Below are 22,191 nucleotides of genomic sequence, written 5' to 3'. Positions count from 1 at the left end.
CGTGATCATGAATCTGTCAATGTAACAACCCGCACTCAGAAATATGTCTTGAAGGGACATACTGCACCTACAACTGCCACACCTAAAATCCAATATGACTTGGTTAGCCAACTACGCAAGACTCCAACTCAGATATCTATCCTGGAATTATTGAAACTATCACCCAAGCACAAAGACATATTGGAGCAAGCATTATTGGAAACAAATGTACCTCAAAATCTGGATACAGACAGATTTCAAGCCATGGTTGCCCATATGACAGGATCTCATAACCTCACCTTCACAGAGCACGACAATACCTCATTGAGTCATCCGCATAATACCCCTCTCCATATCGAAGTCATTGTTTGCAAACACCGAGTCAAGAGAGTCCTAATAGATGGAGGAGCTGGCCTTAATATCTGTACTTTAAAGCTTATCCATGCATTAGGCTTATCAGAAGAATCTGTTGATCCTTGCAAAAAGATTACCATAAAAGCATATGATGATGAGGAAAGGTCCTCTAAAGGCACAGTCATATTACCTATTCAAGTAGGCCCAGTACAAAAGGATACTATTTGTCAAGTCTTAGATATTGATCTAACCTACAATATTTTGTTAGGACGACCCTGGATACATGAAATGCAAGCAGTCCCTTCTACATATCACCAGTGTGTCAAGTTTCCTTATGATGGACAAGAAATCTCCATATCTGCTGATCATAATCCATTTCACCATTGCAATGCAATGGAGGCAGCCCAGGACAGTTTGGTTCCTCATAATAGAGAAAAGCAACAATCTTCAACATTAGATCCACAAACAGCAAAATCAAACTCCTTATGGAGAGACTTCAAGCAGAAAGTGCAAATCAAAGACCAAGGCATGGGAGAATACTCTTTGGAGCCTTTATGTTTGGCAAAATTGCCCACATCACCTAGATCACATGGTTTGCCTACTACATCAACACAACTGGCTACTCAGCCCATCACTAAATTTGATGGTACTTTCATCCAATTGGGTACTCTAGCACATGAATCAGAAGACAAAGATATTTTTAGCTGGTTATACAAAGATGAAGAAGAAAATCATAGAGCAGCTACTCTGGACATTGTTCTACCAACACACATGTATGGAAAAGGCTACTTAATCATGAAGCAAATGGGATATGACGGTAAAGGACCCATTGGCAAACGCAAAGAAGGAGTCACTGAACCTATAAATCTTCCTTCACAACCTAGCAGAAACAAAGCAGGATTGGGTTCTAAACTCACATCCTATTGAAGCGACTGCCTCACCTACCTATCAAACCTCAATGGAAAGTAAAGACACCATAAAAAGAAAAATCCTGGCAGGAAGCACTTTTTGAATCAGCAGAAACAATCCGCAAGGCACGGGAACGTCAAGATCAGAAATTACATCAGGAAAAACTTCTAAGTCATAAGAAGGCCCTATCTACAGCCGTAGCTCATATTCAAACACCAATATCTCAAGAACAAATCAGGACATCTTCAAATACCGTTATTCCTCCCCGAAGAAGCACAGTCTATGAACAAATCCAGCAAGTAGAAGACGGATCTGACACAGAATCTACAAAAACCATCAAAATGGTATCTATCATCAAAGATTTGTTTTCACCGTACAACACACCTGTTTACAGCACAGATAGAATCTGGGATGATGCCTATGAAACAAATTCCAATGAATATGAATGGGGTACCTGCTCCAATGCTACTATTGATATCTTGGATGATACTGATTCTATATCCCTTTCTCAGGAAGAACATAACGCAGAGGATAGACCTCTTGAATTTGGACCGCAACATATCTATGACGCTCTGGAAAGTGAACAGAAACATTATGAACAAGTCTATGTGGAAGATGATACCATCGAGGACCTCAATGAAATCCTAAATTTCTTTAAACCAAAAACCCAGCACGATGAAAACTCTATCCTAACACTTACGGTAGCCGAATGTGATCCACCCAACGATTCCTTACCACTTGTCTTTCCTGACCTCATCGACTGGGACGAACCTGAAACAAATGATATACCAATTTTCCCAGATGATGCATCTATTGTCCATTACCTATGTACCGTAAAACCGGAAACAGACTCTACCAGTGACCGAAATAATGATATCTGTCAATCAGGGAGTGCCAAGTCTCTCAGCCGCAAAAATGCACCAAATAAAGAATCTAATGCTGAAAACCAGTCAATGGCAGCTCTAGATCATAAAAAAGTAAAAATAAAGGATGCATCGGAGGGTGAAAACCTTTTTAAGGCACCTAACGATGAGAGACTTGACACTCTTCCTGAGCACGTTCATGAGCGATCGCCCATATTGATTGAGCCTACTCAATCAATCAACATTGGTACCACAGAAGCAGCTAGAAATATACATCTTGCAGAATCTCTGACAAAGGAAGAAAGATCGGCATTCATCATCTTCTTTAAAGAACAGCAAATAAACTTTGCTTGGTCATATACTGATATGCCCGGAGTAGATCCACACTTAATCATGCATCACTTGTCCATCTCTACAGGAGTTAAGTCAGTCAAGCAAAAGCTACGCAAGATGAATCCACAGGTGGCACTCATGGTCAAAACTGAACTAAAAAAATTATTAGACGTCGGATTCATCCGACCCATTGACTATGCAGAGTGGATATCCAATATCGTTCCAGTATCAAAACCGGATGGTAGTATCAGAATATGCACTGACTTCAGAGACGTCAACAAAGCTTGTCCCAAAGATGACTTTCCTCTGCCCAGTATCGACATAATTGTAGATCTCACAGTAGGCCATGCAATGCTCTCACTAATGGATGGTTTCTCAGGCTATAACCAAATCAAGATAGCTCCTGAACATCAAGATAAAACAGCATTCACCTGTCCTTGGGGGACGTACTGTTGGAATGTTATGCCCTTCAGCTTAAAAAATGCAGGGGTCACTTACCAAAGAGCAATGACCACAATATTCCATGACATGATGCACACATTTATGGAAGACTATGTGGATGACTTACTAGCTAAGTCCTTCACCAGAGCAGAACATCTTGGCATCCTAACAAAAATCTTTGATCGATTGGAGAAATTCCAAGTCAGGCTTAACCCTAAGAAGTGTGTCTTCGGGGTTACCTCAGGCAAGTTACTAGGCTACATAGTCTCAGCTAAGAGTATTGAAGTTGATCCAGCAAAGGTACAAGCCATTATGGAAATGCCACCACCACGGAATATCAGTCAACTCAGATCTCTACAGGGATGACTTCAATCAATCCGGCGATTCATCGCTCAGCTAGCAGATAAAAGTCTACCATTTAACCATTTGCTACACAAAAATGTACCATTCAAATGGGAGGCTAAGTGTGCAGAATCTTTTTATCAAATCAAACAGTACCTGATGAATCTACCAGTTCTAGTACCACCAGTCGCCGGAAAGCCACTTATTCTATATATCTCAACAACAGATATTTCACTGGGGGCATTATTGGCACAAGAAGATCAACAAGGAAAGGAACGTGCCATATACTACATCAGTAGAACATTGAATGGCTATGAGCTCAACTATACATTTATTGAAAAGGCTTGCCTAACAGTAGTCTTTGCATCTCAGAAGTTTCGACATTACATGCTAGCACACACCATCAAGCTAGTTGCAAAAATTGATCCTCTCAAATATCTACTCAGCAAAGCCGCTCTTACAGGCCGATTGGCTAAATGGGTCATGATTCTCAGTGAATTCGACATCCAATACATAGAAAGACGAGCCATCAAAGGACAAGCAATTGCAGATCAGTTGGCTGAAGCACCGCTACCAGGCAAACAAACCATGAAGGTTGAATTTCCAGACAGGGATGTACTCGCTCTTTCTACTAAACAATGGACCCTACACTTTGATGGATCCTATACTCAACATGGTTCAGGTGCTGGCATTCTATTCATCACTCCTGAAGGACACACTATGCCAAAATCATACAGACTTATGTTTCCATGCACAAATAATGTGGCTGAATATGAAGCACTGGTCATAGGCATCAAAATGGCCGTAGAATGGAAAATCACAGAGTTAAAAGTCTATGGAGACTCACAACTAGTCATTAATCAAATCAATAACAACTATCAGACAAAGGACGACAAGCTACTACCTTATAAACGAATGGTGGATGACTTCAAACAGTATTTTGTGCACATCACCTTCGAGCAAATACCAAGGTTGAACAACAAAGCAGCCGATGCAATGGCTACAATCACTTCGCTACTACAAATTCCTGAACAACAGAGTCGTTATGAGTTCCTGGTAGAGCAACTGTTCTCCCCCGCCTATGACCACTCCGAATCCCATGTTATCTATGCCTTGACTGGTTCCGATTCTCCGCTATATGGACCAATATACGACTACCTCAAGCATAATATCTTACCCATTGACCAATCCCGTAACCAAAAACGTAACTTTATCCGACAAGCTGCCCGTTACACCCTTACCGCTGATACTTTGTATCATCGAGGTCTCGATGGTACTCTTCTTTGTTGTCTTGATCGTAATGATTCTGATTCGGCTTTACACGAGCTTCATGAAGGTATTTGTGGCACACATTCAAGTGGCACTACTCTTGCTAAAGAGTTTCTACGAATGGGATACTACTGGCCTACAATGGAGAAAGATTCATATCGCTTTGCCAAGAAATGTCCTAAATGCCAAATCCATGGTAATCTAATACATGCACCAGCACAGGAACTGCAGCCATTTACAACATCCTGGCCCTTTTATCAGTGGGGACTAGATCTAGTTGGCAAAATTCATCCTTCATCTTCAAACGGACACAAGTTTATTATAACAACAACAGAGTACTTTACCAAATGGATAGAAGCAGTTCCCATGACCACGGTGACCGGGAAACAAATTGCCTCTTTTATTCTAAATTATCTGATCTGCAGATATGGTATTCCAAGTTCAATCGTCACAGATAATGGATGACCTTTCAAAAACCAAGATGTACAGGAACTATGTGAAAAATTCAAAATCCAACATCAGTTTTCTACACCATACTACCCACAGGGAAATGGTCAAGCAGAAGCATCTAACAAGACAATCCTAAAAATCCTCAAGAAAATAGTGAATGATGCAGGCAAATATTGGCATGTACAACTCAATCCAGCACTTTGGGCATACAGGACCAGCATCCGCACACCTACAGGAGCAACACCATATTCATTGGTATATGGATCAGAAGCTATTTTACCCTTGGAAGTAGAAATTCCATCTCTTAGAGTCTCTTTGAAAGGTTTGATCCTCGATGAAGAGTATCGAGTTAACCGACTGCAAGAACTGGAACTATTAGATGAAAGACGCCAACATGCTTATACTCATCTCAAAGCATATCAGCAACGCATGTGCAGGAGCTACAATCACAAGGTCATTCCTCGCAACTTCAAGGTTGGTGATCTAGTCCTCAAAGAAAATCCAAGAAATCAACAAGATAGAGAAAAGAAAGGGAAATTTGAACCTAACTGGTTGGGTCCCTATGTCATCATATCAGTCTATGGATCAGGTGCTTATCAGCTAACAAATTCTGAAGGAGATGTGCTCGATGATCCAATTAACAGCATTCATCTGAAGAAGTACTATACTTAAGGTAGCCTAGTGCACGGAAAAAGCCAAAAACAAACAAAAAAATCAAAATCCAGAAAAAACAAAAATACAAAGTACAATAAAAACAAATAGTGAAAACCTGGTAAACAGGCGCCCTTGTGAAAGAACGGCTCCTTTATCTATATCCATGTCATTTTATCCATCAAAACACTATCGGCCATCGCCCGACACTTAGCATATCTCCATTCAGGACATACTTAGCATAGTCACTATCTTGGGTTATCCATCTGTATCTATTCTCTTATCGCATACCATCATGACTTGGAATCACTATATGTATTCACAATCAAGAGGCACACTCAGCTAGGGGCATGTAAATCGTATCAATCTTGCAAACATTCAAGACATCAAGACTAGATGCAAAATTCAACAGCATGACATCCAACAAGCACAAGTACGCTTCATCACAACAACCAAAACACAAACAATACACAAGAATCTCAAGGATGGATGATTTTTTGAAGTACTAAATGTTGCATTATAGCATCAATGTCTTGATTATTTTGCATTTTGACCTTTTTAAAATTATTGGAATCTTCTCCTTATCTCATAAAAAGCTTCAAAGCTAGAGATCATGAGGAACTTCCAATATTTTCTTAGTCTTCTGTCTGGGAGGCGATCACTTGTACTGTGTGAATACATGCCTCGCGACGTGATCCATCGAATATCACTGAAGGCTTGATTCCACTTCACGCATACAAATGATCAAATCTTGTCTGTTTACGCAATACGCACTCAGGTCGTCCTGGTTCAATTATACCTTGACGCTTGTGCTATCTTGCAAAATCAAATATCATGTAAATTTTTCTCAGGTCATTATGGTTCAATTATACCATTATGCTTGTATAAATTTTCAACATATCCAAAAATCAATAAATGCTCCATGATGATATTTACAAAGAAAGCAAATAAATGGTTATATCGGATGGCAAATACAGAATGAGAGATGCTCCAAAGACAATTAGTTGCATATCATTTTACAATTAGTGGCATATCATTTTACAATTAGTTACATATCATTCTTATATCATTCATTACATATCATTTTGCATCATTATTACATCATTTTTTTACATCATATCATATTACAATTAGTCACATATTAAATCATACATCTCATTTTCAAGATACATCTCACAGCATATAAAAGCATACATCCTGCATCATACATTACATCATCTATGTAAACATTACATCATCATATGAAAAAGAACTAGCACACATAAACATGCATCCATCTACACATCACATGATCAAAAATGGTGCCATCCTTATATCTCAAAAATGATCCAAAATGTACAAAATATGTCAAAACTGTGTCCAGTACAAAGAGTACAATGCTCAAAAATACAACAGAGACCATGTCTCTCAAGTATGACTATCTCCTGACGGAGATGGTCTAGCTCTAGATGCACCCGCCCCTGGATCTCCAAGAGGGTCCTGTCTCGCCGGCCCCGTCACTCCTCGGCTCTCAGATCGTGTACCAGCAGTTCGAGATCGACTCGATCTCGACTGTGCAAAGCTCTCCACTTGTCGATCTCGAGGTACTGCCGCCTCATAATGCCGCCTGTAATACTCAACCTCCTGTACTCTTCGTGTCAGCTCTCTCAGGGTGTCTCTCAATGGACCACCCGCCGCTGCTCTCTGTACGCTCGCCAAGGCCTCCTCCGCTCGTCCTCGCCGCTCTATCTCAGTATCTCTCTCAGTGGTCAACTGAGAAATCTGTCGCTGATAGATCAAAATCTGCGCCTGCAGCTGCTGAACGGTAATCTGCAGGGTCCGGATCTGTGCATCCTCCACATGACCTGGCACTCGAACCCGCAGTGGTCCCTATGCTGGAGGAACCCCTCCCACTCGCCCTGTCCTCGGTACTGGAGGTGGGAGTATATCTACCCTCCTCCTCTGAGCTGGTCTCACCATCTCCTCCTCACCCCCCACTGCCGCCAAAACCTCCGTCACTCTCCCCTCTCTCCCGGCTCCGATAGTCAATCCTCCTCTCCCCCTCTTAATCCTCCCATGTCGTACCGCTCTCTCCACACCTCTACTTCCCCGCCTCCCTCTAACACCTCTACCTCCTCCATCCTCTCCATCATCTCCATCATCCCCCCCGTCTCCCTCCTCCCCATCCGAATCAAACGCTGGCCTCATCTCCTCTGGATCTGAGATCCTCGCCACTGCCCGCGCAGCAAACAAACGGGTGAACTCCTCTGTCATCCCGGCATCCTGTATCTTTGGGGCATAGTCCCAGACCTGCCCAGCTAACCCTGTAAACTCCTCTATCGCCACTGCACTATCAATAGTCGGCCCCCAATCAGCCACATCCTGCTGCCTCCGTGCATAAAGGCACGCTCCCTGAGGAATCCCCTGCTGGCGCCTGAACTGCCGCAAAACTCGGGTCACCAAAAACTGCTCAATGACGAATGGGGTCCTCCCAATCAGATACCTCGTCATGAATACAAAAGGCATCTCTATCCCATCCTCTGCCCATACCTCACAATCTATATACGGTCTTCAGGTGACCGTATCAATATCATTAAGAACCCTCCTCCAATGCTCTAGTTTGCCTAGCTTACGCTGGACAACTAGACCTCTATATCCGTAGGTGTATGCTGCACCTACAGGCCTGTCTCTATCCGCCAATGGCCTCGCTGCTGGAATGTGCTCCCAGCACCATACCTGTAATAGGGTCACGCCAGCTGATAAACTGCCGTAACCAAGGTACACTACCTCATGAAGGCTCCTGTAAAGATGGGTCAGCATCGCTGACCCCCATGAAAATCTCCGGCCCTGTGTGACCATCTGCTCCAGAACTAGCCCCCATCCCACTGAAAATCCCTTTGACCTGCGATCAGGACAAAGGAATCCCCCAATGAATCCTGCCAATACAGATGGCAGCGGTGCATAATCCAAATCCAGAAACTCCTGCCAAGGAATCTCATATCCACAGACAGTCTCATCATGAAATATGCGGCGCAGTGCCTCTGTGCCGCCCTCCTCTGACTGCTCGTAGGGTAGCAGTGCCCCTACCACAGGAATGCACAAAATCCGGTAGCAATCCTCCGGTGTCACTGTCATCTCTCCAGTGGAAAAATGAAAAGTGTTCGTGTCGCTATGCCACCTCTCTGCCAACGCTGTCAAAAGTCCTCGGTTCACAGTGAACCGAGGCATATCTAGAAGAGAGGACAATCCACATCTCTCTATAATATCCAAGTCTGCCTGTGACAATCTCGGTATCAGTGTCCATGGTCTTGGGAATCTCTCCCTCGACTGCACAATACCCAATCGCTCCTATCGACAAACAAAAACATATCCAATATCAGTTTCCACATCAACACAAAGATATCAAAATCAAACTTACATCAACAACATGAAACAATTTGCTCATCTACAATCAAAGTTCAAAATCATATCATTTCATATCAACTTGTAACACAACTCAAGTTCTCAAAAACCATATCAAAACTTGTAAAACAACTCAAGTACCAAAATCACATAAACTTGTAAAACAACTCAAGTTTCCCACCCATATTAGCTTGTAACACAACTCAAGTTTCCAACCCATATCGGCTTGTAATACACATCAGACTTCTCACATCGAACTTAAAATAGAACACGCAAATAAATCATATTTTGATCAAAACAACACATTGATATCTACATAACTTGAAATATCTCACATCAAAACAAGTTATACAAATACTCATCTTAGGTAAATTCATCAACAACACGACAGGCACACAAAACACATTTTCAACTCGGCCAAAACTGCAAAATTTTTCTGATGCGCTAAAACCGATCTTCAATGCACTAAAACACCCCCACGTGCTAGGTTGTTTCTCCTATGCGCTAATCTATCTATCCTATGCCCTAGACTCTGTCTACGCGCTACTCTTTTCCTCCACTGCGCTACCTAACCTGTCCTACGCGCTAGACTCTGTCTACGCGCTAATATATCTCTCCTAGGCGCTACCTGTTTAGCCCTATGCGCTAGGTTATCCCTATGCGCTAAATCCCCTTCCCTAAGCGTTACCCTTGTAGCCCTATGCGCTAGGTTATCCCTACGCGCTAAATCCCCTTCCCTAAGCGCTACCATTTTAGCCCTATGCGCTAGGTTATCCCTACGCGCTAAATCCCCTTCCCTATGCGAACCCCGGCGGCTCCTATGCGCTAGGTTAGTCCTACGCGCTAACCTATGGATGCGACGCGCTACCCCCCACTTTACATGCGATGTTCTACGTACACGCGCTAACCTAAAAATCCTATGCGCTAACCAACATTTTCGGACGCGACCCCTAAATTTTAAGTTGATGCGCTACTCTACACTGCGTATGCGCTATAACAGACCCTAAACGCGCTAAAACGAAATATCCGAACTTTGAAAATTAAAAAACGCCTAAAAACGACAAAACAAAAAGTCAAAAAGAGGTCAAAAACATTGACTTACTGGTGGTCCACGCGCTACAGGCCTCCGGTACCTCCGAACGCGCTCAAAACGGTGTCTGTGATAGGGAATCGGCATTTTCTCTCCAGAGCAAATTCTCTTTCTTCACAATCAACAAAGCACAAATGAACCTAATTTGACCCCTTTTCCCCTTTTATAAGAGGAAAATGAAATTAGGGTTAGCCAACTGGCCCTGTAATATGGTCGCGGTCTCCCCTATACCAAAACAGCTATAACTTATCGGGAGATGAATCAATCTACACATTTTTTTATACACGACATCCTACACATCATACGAACTTTATCACATTAAATCAAAAAATTTCAAAATTGATTCATCTCCCGAGGGGGCATCACACATCAAATCTGGGGCACAACTTGCAAATAAAAGAGCGACACAAATTGCATTTGATCATAAATCATGATAAGGCATCATTTTCTTTGAAATAACATGTGCACACACGTCACTTCAAAGAGGGGCAAAATGTAGACGTATAAAAATGACCACATTTCTAAATGAATATTTTATGTTCATTTTTCTATTTGATTAAATCCAATTTAATTAAATTATCCACATTCTTTTATTTTATTAAATAAATTACTCAACTTATTTAAATAAAATTCACTATATCCATTTAATGAATAAATCATTTTATTCAATTAAATCCCCCCTATCCACTTTTAATTAAATTCAAATTTAATTAAATAAGTTATCCCAAATTGAATAAATCTAATTTATTTAATTTCTCCAAATTGAAACCAAATTGAATGAAAATCATTTAATTCAATTAAATCCTATTATCCCCCCCATCCACTTGCAAAATCCCAAACCCCTTCCTAAATCCCTTCTAGAATCTTATAAACACTTCTAATTAACCTAGCCCTCCTCTAAATTTTGTCACATCTCTAAACAAAGGGAAGTCACTTCTCAAAAACCTTAAAGTCTTTGATAACCATTGAAGGTTTTCAACCTTCAACCACTAAAACCCTTAAAGTCTTTGAAAACCATTAAAGGCTTCCAACCTTAAACCACTTAATCCCTAAAGTCTCCAATAACCATTAATGGTTAATTCAAACCCTCCCACATAGTTAAAACATTTGTTTTGACTCAACCTCTATCCAACCCAAGGGTCTCATCAGGCCATTAATGCTTTGACCATGATTATCTCTTAATCATTTGCACAAAGGTTTATCCTTGGATTAACTCTTAATCCAGTGGGTAAGCCTAACTTAGACTTGACCCTTAGCCTTTAGATAACCATGAGGTCTTCTCAGGCCTTTAATGCCTCCAACCTCTTTTCTCAACCCAATCCTATGTTGACACTTGTCACCATTTCATTGGTACAAATTGTGCACATGGATCCCCAACTTTCAAAACTGGCCCTTGATTAAACCTTTCAATCTTGACCATCCATTGCCCTGTTTGTGCTATAAATAGAGCTCTCATTCCTCCATTCTTAACAATCATCTTTCAAATTTGTAGCATTATACTTATGCTCAAATACTTTCAAGCTTTTCATCATCTTTATGCTCTTCATTTAGCCTCTTTTAGATCAAATATGCATGCTTAGATTACTTTCTTTATCATTTTAGTTCAATCATAGACTAAATATAGTATGCTAGGATAGTATTCATACTAATCTTGTCATCTTACCATTTAGTTTATTGCATTTTTAGCATCATACATAGCTTACAACACATCTCATACTAAAATCAATCAAAAGCATCTCTCGTTCTCATATTTGCTATCCCTAAACCATTTTGCTCAGTGATCTAAAAGCAAAAACGTTGGTTTGAGGGACATTGTGAGATAGAGAACCATGGGACCCTCCTTGGGAAGCTAAGTAACACTACGTTACTCCATAGTTTGCATCAAGAAGTCCTGTGTGTGTGTGTGGACTAGTATTTTAACAAATTTTCACATATTAAGTTTTATTTGCCCACTTTTCCCGCATACAATTACCTCTTCTCCTAAATACAAAACTTTGTTCAAAATCCAGAATTGTTTACTAAAAATTTTGAGCTTTCGCTCCCATTGCTGAGAAGAAGAAGCTAATGCTCCTCCCACATGTACTGCCTCCTTATACTCCTTCATAGTATTCTGCAAAAAAAATCTAATTTTCGAGGCATTTATTTGGGCCCACGACTTTGTCATGGCAGCTACCTATCTTACCTCCATTAATGCTTTTACCTCTCCCTCTAGGAGTGATGAGGTTGACGGTAGATTATCATCATTGCAAGTATCTAATGGCTTGCCCATCTCTATCAGTAGTTGTTTGTACTACTCTAGCTATGTTTTAAGCTCTATGTGGGAGGTATGTTCTTTCTCTATTTGTTCCTTGACGACACTCATGGCAAGTTCCAAATTATCCAACTCTCCCCACTTTGTTTGCTTGCCTGATTTTACTTGAGATACTTGGTATTTCAAGGAGGTTTTACCCTCTGTGTGAAGTGGAACTGCCACATCTGCAACCACTTCATCAGAACCTATTCTCAACAAATGATGTACAACCTTAGGTTTCTTAACCTTTCTTGGTTCCTCCATGATTGCTTATTGTAGTGTAACTTTAGGTAGCTCTACTTTCCTTTTCTTCTTCTCAAAAGTGAATTCGAGCCATTGTGGTATATCTTTATCCTTGTCACCTTGATGTGACACTATGTCAGCAGTTACAATATGGACGTATGCCTGTTCTTTTGCTTCATCTTTCTCTTCTTCTGTCTGTTTAGGATCTTGAGGCAAAGCAACTTGTGGGCTAGATTAGTTTGAAGAGCAATGTTAATATTTAGTTGTTGTTGCTTGTGCAACTCTCCCAACTTATCATTGACCTTCTCTCTAAATGTCCTCCCCTCCTTATCTGTTTCTATCGTACCTTGCCCAATAGCTATATCCTTAAGGAGGTCTTCTTGGTCTTGAGGGGTTAAGACTAATCTTTCATTCAGCAAATCTTCCACCTCATTTCGTTATTTCTCTCCTCCCATTAGTTGTTTCTCTTCTTCTTGTTCATCTTCCTGTTCTTCTTCCTGATCTGAATCAATCTCAATATTATGGACACTTACAGTTTCTGTGGTAGGCCTAAATGCTTGTGTCCTGGGCGGCATTGTGGTTGTATCAACCGGTGGTGGTATAGGAGAATTGGCAACTAGGACCTGGGTTGTAGCTGTTGGAGGAGGCCGAGTGGATGCATCTTCATCTATTTATGTTTCTTCTTCTTGCTCATGAGCACCTTCTCCTGCAGTCTGTCTTATGGCTATCCTTGGTGGAAGAACTTCAGTGAGTGGCATAGCTCCTAATCCATCTATTACTCCCAGGTCTGCAACCTTCTTCAATAATTCAAATTTTCTCATTTGCATATGAAGCTTTGCCATTAAGTCATCGATGCTATCTTCAGGCCCAACTGCTTCATCTAGGTTAGTGGATGTATTTTTCCTCAAGCTCAATCTTGTCTTTCAAGCATACTCCTTATAACCCCTTGATTGGGGCACCCTTTAGGTGGACTCTTTATGCGTCCCCTTTGAAGCACTCAACCTAACCCTTAAACTGAGCCACTGTTTGGTCCTATTAATGACCGCTTGGGAGACTTTGTCTATACTAAGATCTTCATGTGCGGACCACCTCATAGGGGAGAAAGCCTTTTTATCAATTTCCTGCTCCTTATATGCAGCATCAAGCAAATCTCCATCATCCCTCGGGTCTTTAGCGAGATTAGTTTCAATTTCAAAATCCCTTATTTGGGGTACAAATAATCTAATGTAATTCTTCTCCCTCACTTCAAAACTATCCTGGAGGTTTGCCCAAAAATCCTCCAATCTAGGCTTATGTCCCTCATATGCTTTAGGCATAGTTTTCTTGAGTTTCCCGTAAGGATCATAAAATTCCCTAGCATAATCAAACTCCTTTAAGTTCAAATCTTGGAGCTCTTGCTCCGCCATCTTTGCTACCTGTATCTTTGAGCAAGAGAAATACCCAATGATCACTGAAAAATGAATCCCTGTTTTATGCTTGGATGACAGGAGGGATTGAAGGCCTAGCAGTTGCCTAGCATACTCTAACAAGATGATTCAATCATTGCAGTACCTTGGTAGCAACATTGGGTTCCCTATAAACCCACTGACCCTTATGTAGGTGGAGCATTGGTTTTGAAAAAACCAACACGCCCATTCTCGGATTATGGCCATGGCCTATGGGCTAATCTTGTATCCTGTGTCTCTAGTTAACTTAATGGTTACAGGGAAGAGGAAGGCATCACAAATCCTTTTGAAGTGTGTCTTTGCATTAGTGAAGGGGAGTTGGGAATAATATTCCCAGACCTTCTTTTGAACTTCTTCGTCTCCAAGCTGACCTTCCATCAGTAGGCTTGGAAATTTACCTGCTCTTGTAGCCACCCAGATGACATGGGAGGTGAAAAAGAATTTATGGGTCTGGTGGACCTCCTTCATTTGTCTGCATATATTGTCAGCAAGGATCTGGACCCAATCAAAGTATTGTTTTCCTATGAGGATGTTGGTCATGAATTGAAACATCCAAGGGTGAAAGTGTTTGCAGTCAGGTTTACCAAAGGCCCTGCTCAACATGATGATTAGGTCTCTCTGAGGCTCTTTGAAGTCTTCCCTCAGTATTTCTATGGCCTTTGAGCCCATTTTCCTCTCCTCTTCTAACTAATTTTCATTCATGTGCCTCTTGTTTGAGGTCACATTGTTGTTCCATACACTCAGGGCTTCCTCTTTAGTTGAGAGGAATATCTCATCTCTTGTGGGCATCCCGAACATGAATCCCCACATGTCCGAGGATAAATCTATTACTGTTTTACCCTGTGCATATGTGCATTTCCTGGTATCAGGATCATAGAATTGGGCGATTGTCATAATGAACTCTGGAGCCTGTACCGATTGCGAGAAGAAGGTAGCCTCCACTAGGCCTGATCTCTTTATCCTTCTCAGTGGGGTTTCCAACCTTGGTTTGTCCAACTGAGTCTAAATGTCTTCAATCTCAATGTGTCTGATCTTGGTATCTGTAACCCATTTGATTTGATCGTTCAATTTTGAGACATAAACTTACCCCTGGTAATGGTACTTCATGGTTGTAGGAAATCAGTCAATGTCTTTGCCTCTCTTGCTTGAAGTTGGGTCCATCTAATCGCTTGAATCTGAAAGAAAGAAACAAGTGTTAATCCCTTGTACAAAACATGAAAAACTTCATTCATCTCGGGACTCTGGGGTTTCGGGGTAGATAAGCTTTAAAACCAAAAGATCTGGAACTCTAAGGTTCTAGGGTTCCGGATTGGGTGCAGTGAACGAAGTCCAGAACTCTGGGGTTCTGGGCTTGATATATGAGGCTTCGTTCGGGACTTCGGGGTTCCGGGGTCTTGGGTTGGGTGCACTAGATACCAAAAGGCCTTAAAAAAGACGGGCTCAAAAGAACGGAGCTCGGAACTTCGGGGCTCTGGGATCTGTGGTAAATCAAAAGGTCAATCTGAAACTCCAGGATTCTGGGGTTCCAGGCTCATTGTGTATTACTTCTTCAAAAAGTGCAATCTAGGACTCCAAGGTTCCGGGGTTCTGGGGTCTGGGAAAATCAACTTAACCTAGAACTCTGGGGATCTGGGGTAAGACTAGGGCATGCAGGGAATTAAGAAAAACAACCCAAAAATGAAAAACAAGAAAAAAGCAAAACAAGAAGATCTAACCTAAAAAACAAGAAAGAGAATCACCAACCTGGTGAGAAAAATCACTCAAGAAAATGAAAGGATCTTGGAAGGACAAGGAACGAAGTCTGCAGGTCAAAGGAAAGAGCTCTGGAAAGTTGAATGCACAAATAAGCTTTAAAAAGTTCATTCTTCCTATTTATACCCCCTGAACCTCGTTCGTACAAATGCCTTCAAACAGGACCTTGGGACTCTGGGCTTCCGAAGTTCCGGGGTCGACAAAAACCTCACCTTGGAACTCTAGGGTTCTAGGGTTCCAAGGTGAGAAAGAACAAGCAAGCAAACGATCAACCTCAGGAGTTTAGGGTTTCGGAGCTCCAGGATTGATGAACAAAATAAAACATACCTCAGGACTCTGAGGTTCTGGACTCCCGAGGTGGACAAAACAAAACACACCTCGAGACTCCGGAGTTTCGAGGTAGACAAAAGAAAACAAACAAGACAATGCACCACCTTGGGACTCCAGGGTTCTGAGGTGGACAAAGCAAAAGACAAAAAAGAAAGAGACCTCGGGACTCTGGGGTTCTGGGGTTCCGAGGTAAAAGGAACAAAATTTAAAACCAAGCAATAGAAAGCAAAAGAGGGACCCATATTTTCAACACAAGGAAACTAATGGGGGTTAGGTATGCAGGGCATAACAACACCAAGGCATTTATTATAGCCCAAATTACTTCTTAGGCAATTAAGTGTGGTATATACTTAAAGACATAATCAAAGTATTACCCCCAAGGTAATAGCTTAGCTAAGTCCTCCAACAAGAATCTCATCAGGATAATCAAGAGAACAATTAAAGACAATCAGAGGTCTTGACATAATAGATTAAAGACAATCTTATGGACTAATAGAATCACAACCAAGAGAGCAATTGGTAACTCCCCTTTCATGTTGGTATATGGGAAGGAGGAAAGGCTTCCACTTTCCCTAGATTTACCATCTCTTGATTTATCACATTATCTAGAACTAATGGAGAATGATGTAATGACAGTAAAGGTATGACTAACATAACAGACCACTATTTCTTGGCCTTCATCATCATGTTGAGCCAAAAAAGCTTCTAGAGCATGAGATGAGGCAGAAATGTATAAATAAAATGGTCTATCAGACATAGCCAGCATCAAGATAGGAGGGCTAGCCAAATAATTCTCAATAGAATCGAAAGCTTCATGACATTCCTCATTCCATTTGAAACGGACATCCTTATTCAACAACCACGTGAAAGGAAGGGTACGGTCAACCAATTGCGCTACAAACCTGTGAATGGACTAAATCTTTCCTTGCAAACTATGAAGCTGAGAGATATTTTTAGGTGGAGGCATGTTTACAATTGCATCAATCTTATTAGTATCTATTTTAATTCCTCAATGACATAATGAATCCCAAAAATTTCCCAGCATCTACACCGAAAACACATTTAAGGGGATTCAGTCTCATTTTATATAATCGGAGCCTCTCAAAGGCTAATTGAAGATTTTCAATATGCGCTTGATGAGCGACAGATTTTACCAAGATATTGTCGACATAATCTTCCAAGATTTTATGGATGAAATCATGGAATATCAAGGTCATAGCTCGTTGATAGGTTGCTCCTACATTCTTCAACCCAAATGGTGCGACAACATAGCAAAAGGCTCCCCAAGGAATCGTGAAGGTAGTTTTATATTGATCTTCTGGGTTAATGTGAATCTGATTATACCCTAAGAAACCATTCATGAAAGAGAGAAACACATAACTTGCAGTTGAATATACAATCATGTCAATGTTCGGGAGTGGAAAATTATCTTTAAGGGAATCTTTATTCACATCCCGAAAATCAATGCAAATATGGATCCAACCATCAGGCTTGCTAACTGGAACAATGTTCGATATCCAAGGTGAATAGTTAATGGGACGGATAAAACCAGCATTTAACAACTTTTCTATCACTGTCTTGACTAATAAAGCCACCGTAGGATTCATCCTTCAAATCTTTTGCTTCATAGGTTTAGCATCAGGACTTAGTACGATGTTATGTATCACAATTGACTCATCAATGCCTTGCATTTATTCATAATACTAAGCAAAGATGTTAGGGAACTAATGTAAAAGATCATAATTTTCTTTGAATTCTTCAAAGGATAAACACTTCTTGACTTTAATGACATTATTAGGAGTTTTATCACTCATAATGATGTCAAAAGTCTCTCCATTAAGGAGTACACTATGGTCTTATGGATGAGACATGGGTATTTGCTCCTCATTATAAGATAAAGGTGCCCCCTGTTCAATGGATTCTCCAAAATACTCTTGGGTATTTAAATAATAAGGGAATCAATGTTTATGATGATAAGGGGGAAATTTAGCATACGCACCCATAAATTCCTTCAAGGATTCTTCTGAAGGAAAAAGGTCCAAGGGAACTTCATTAGGTAGTGTTGTGTTATCAATAAGTTCTAGATGAACAAGCTTAAGGGGAAGAGGGTCGACAAAAATCATGTTAATAGTTAACCATGGTTTTGTCCTTCGACCCGTATGGCGATACCCTAGTCAAGTATTGTGGTGACGAGGTTCAGCTTCCAAAGGAATTCAAATACCTTGTTCATCAAGTCCACAACCTTTTCTATCATAACCGAGTTGTGATACGAGTTTATATCTAGGACCATAAATATCATGCAGTTCCTTAAATGAAGGAGGTTTTGTATAGAAAATGTGATCAACATGATAAGCATCACTTGACTTTATAAATGCATAGTTGTCTTTTGTAGCCGAAGTGAATGAAATCTTAGGACACTTTAGGTGGACGGGATCCACCTTATATTCACCAACATGAGAGTCGGTGAAATATAAGGAACCCCAATCATCATCCAAGCATGAATTTGCTTTGAACGAAGAAAGTGATTTAATTGAAGATCGTTTGTTAGGAGTAGACTCCAAAGCTTGTACCTCAGGGAGATCTATTTTGGGGGAGTCTTCTTTTAGATAATCTTGCTCCTTAGGTAATTTCTCCTCCACCGTATCTTTCTCTTTAGGGGATGGGGCGGAAGTAGAAGTCGTTACTGAAGAGGATAAGGTACGTTCACAATTTTGAAAAGAAGGCACAACCGAGGCTTGACTAACTGCTGCTATTTAACAAAGGCACATAGCTTCAGGGTCAGCCTTAATTGTGACAACTTAGTTATTAGCTACAAACTTCACAGATCCACGAAGTGTAGAAGATACAACTCCCAAAGAATGAAGCCATGATATACCCAAAAGGAGATTATAATACGGACCTGGCATCACATGTACAAGGGTTGGAATAGTAACAGGTCCAACCTTCAAGGATAATATGACTGCCCCTATAGCGGTTTTACCACTGTTATTGATTCCTCAGATAAACAAGGAAGAATCTACAAAGGTGTTTGGATCCACCTTTAATTTTGGTAACAAATCCAAGCTACAAACATTAAGTGCAGAGCCTATATCAACAAGTGTTTTCCTAAAACCCACACCATTCGCAAGAACAATTATCATTAGAGGATTTTCCAAATTTATCACTTCTAGAGGCGAAAGTTTGTGAAGATAGAAAGCAGTGATTCCGCACAAATATGATCCATCAATGCATTCACATCCGCTAGTCTTACAGAAGAAGGCAATAAGATCATTTGCAAAGCCTCATGTAGCATACCTTAATACATCAGAGAAATTTGAAGCAAATCCCATAGTGAGATCTTAGCAGGAGTAACCTTAAGTTGTTCGATAAGATAGTAGTCACTAGTTCACTTATCGGTCAACAAAGGTGCTTGAGGAAGACTAGGCTAAGAAGGTCATAAAAAAACTTGTGGTTGATCAAAAGTTTTCTTATTCCTCTGAGTATTATACATGTGAGCAATGGTATTGTAAAATGATTGTTTAGATTTCATAAACTTAGTATGTAAATTAGAAGTTTCTCCTTTAAAAGGTTTTCCATTAATGGTTTTGACTTTCTTTGGAGAAGGACTTGCTGCAGTCACATGAATGTAAGGTCTCTTAGGCCTTTGAGGAGCCACGGAAACAACCATAACATTCATGGACTTATCATTTTCAAATGGGGATGTCGTGGAGGATGACTCTTCTTTTACATCTCTTTTGGAAATGGGTGCTTCCAGAAGTCATCTAAAACTTCATCCAACATGTCGAAGTCATCCTTAGAGAATGCCTTGGCAAAAGCATCAAAATCTAAGAGAAATAGATATGACATTAGGCATTCATGTCGGGTTCACCAAAATGTAGAGGAGGAGATTTGTTACCTCTAAGATGATAAATCCTAGAGAACAAATCAATTTGCCGCTACCTCACTTATATTGGCGCTAAGGGTGAGCTACGAGATAACAAAGTAAAATTATACTAATAGATAAATAACCAAATGATTAAACCACAAAAATGGTGAAACATAAAAATCTGAACTAACAGTGCGATATAAACTTAAGAGTATATTATACCAAAGGACTGAGAAGGTCTCGGCTCTTGGACGCCAACATGACACGTTGTCGTCTATATGGCTAGAGAACATAGAATCTCATGAAAAGATAACAGCGACTCCCCTTCGGCTACACAGAACCTGTTCGCCACTTGCACACATAGAGACAAGGGAGAATGTTGGGGTTGTATAGGGGACTGCCTCAGTTAGACCCCCATTTTGGTGTTTCCACCTCCACAAACTAGATAGATTGGATAAAATATAATAGATAAAAATGTAAATAGAAACTATACTCTGCTTAATGGAAGCAAACCCCTATTACAAGTAGATAAAAATAATATATTGACAAGCTAAATGCACCTAGATGATAGATATGATAAAAGATAGATAAATGATAAAGAGAAGACAAGGCGTGTAGCCAAACCCCCATTTTCGAGATACGAGTGTGATGAAGCTCAAGATACGTGCTTGTTGTTGCAAGATAATTGCAAGAGTGTTGTGGATAGAGATAGTTTGATAGCACTTGTAGAGTATTCAAGAGAACATCAAGAGCGAGATAAGAGAGCCAAGAAGAAGAAGTCACCAAGAAAGTAGAACCCCCCCCCCCCCCCAAAAAAAAAGTCCTTTCTAATGAGAAAAGAAGAGCTTTTAAGGTGGGAAAGGGGCATGAAGATCTGTTACAACCGAAAGAAAGCTAAGGGACACGCGTTGGAAGGTGTCTGATTAACTGCAAGAGGTAAGATTTTGTGGATTTATCGAGACATTAGCGCAGTGCACAAACATTTGTGTAGTGCACTACCATTTCTCAAAGATGGGTCCAAATGGAGTTTCAGGTAAAACGCGGGCACTTTGTCTTCAAGGCCCATGATGCCAAAATGATGGGATTTTGATCATGGATTTTTCATTAATGCACCGAGTGCCATGCATAAGTGTCATAAATGCATTAGGCACAATTTAGGACACTACAAATAATACATGTTTTAATAGTAATGGTATGCATATCGGATTTTAAAACTTTAATGTGTATTGTTAATATTAAAATGTGATTGTGATAAATCACAAAGGGGAAAGCAAAAATACATACTCAAATAAGATAAAATCAATCCCAAGCAAGAATAACGCTGGTGCAAAAAGAATCACCACACAACAATGAAGAAGAGAAAGAATCAAACTAATAATAAAAGGAGAAGAAACCCAATTTTTTATTTTTTCAATCAAGTACTATCTTTAATTGGGATAGCTCCCAATATTAGTTATGAAAAGATATTACAATCATGTTCCAACTAACTGAAAACAACTCCCTACATACACATGGCTATAACCTAAACTATTAAAGAGACCATATTATATGAGCCTCAGTATGGTAGCAACCCGAGACCCGATCAAAGCCACCCGCTCGACGTTGCCCTCTGAGAGCCAACCCTCCTCTGTCCGCTTCATCTGCTTGAAGGGGTCCATGTCATCATTCTTCACACCCACACGAAACACCTCCCAGGCATTATACATGAATTCCTCCTTCTTAGCTTTGAGGGCCACAACAACAACCTGTTCTTCGTCCTCCGAGTCCGAGCATTCAACATCCGACAGATAGACTATAGTGTTAAAAAAGGGTCCCAGAATGTTGGCCCATTCTTCTTCCACCTCCAAGACCGTACTTCCCACGACATCTGCATCAACCTCCCTGACAAACCCGATAATTTTTTTGATACAAGCCTCCTTGGATGGTAAAACATTGACTAGAAGACACAGTATTATTTCATAGATATGCCCATCGCACCAGTGCCTATCATTGCTAAGGGCACCCTCCACTATTCCGCATATTGCCTCAAGCCCGTCTATGTTGATGTCGAACAATCTATCACACTATACCTCCAATGTCTCCTCTCTATAGAGGCAACTAAGCCCGAATCGATGCACCATCTTCCTTCACTATGTGCAAAAACAATGACTCCCCATGTGTTATATAAATCCTCCATCCATTGGATTCATTTGCACTCGGATTTT

This window comes from Cryptomeria japonica, chromosome 11, assembly GCF_030272615.1.
Source record: "Cryptomeria japonica chromosome 11, Sugi_1.0, whole genome shotgun sequence".
In the NCBI taxonomy this organism is placed as follows: Eukaryota; Viridiplantae; Streptophyta; class Pinopsida; order Cupressales; family Cupressaceae; genus Cryptomeria; species Cryptomeria japonica.
Note: the sequence above shows the minus strand (reverse complement) of the source record.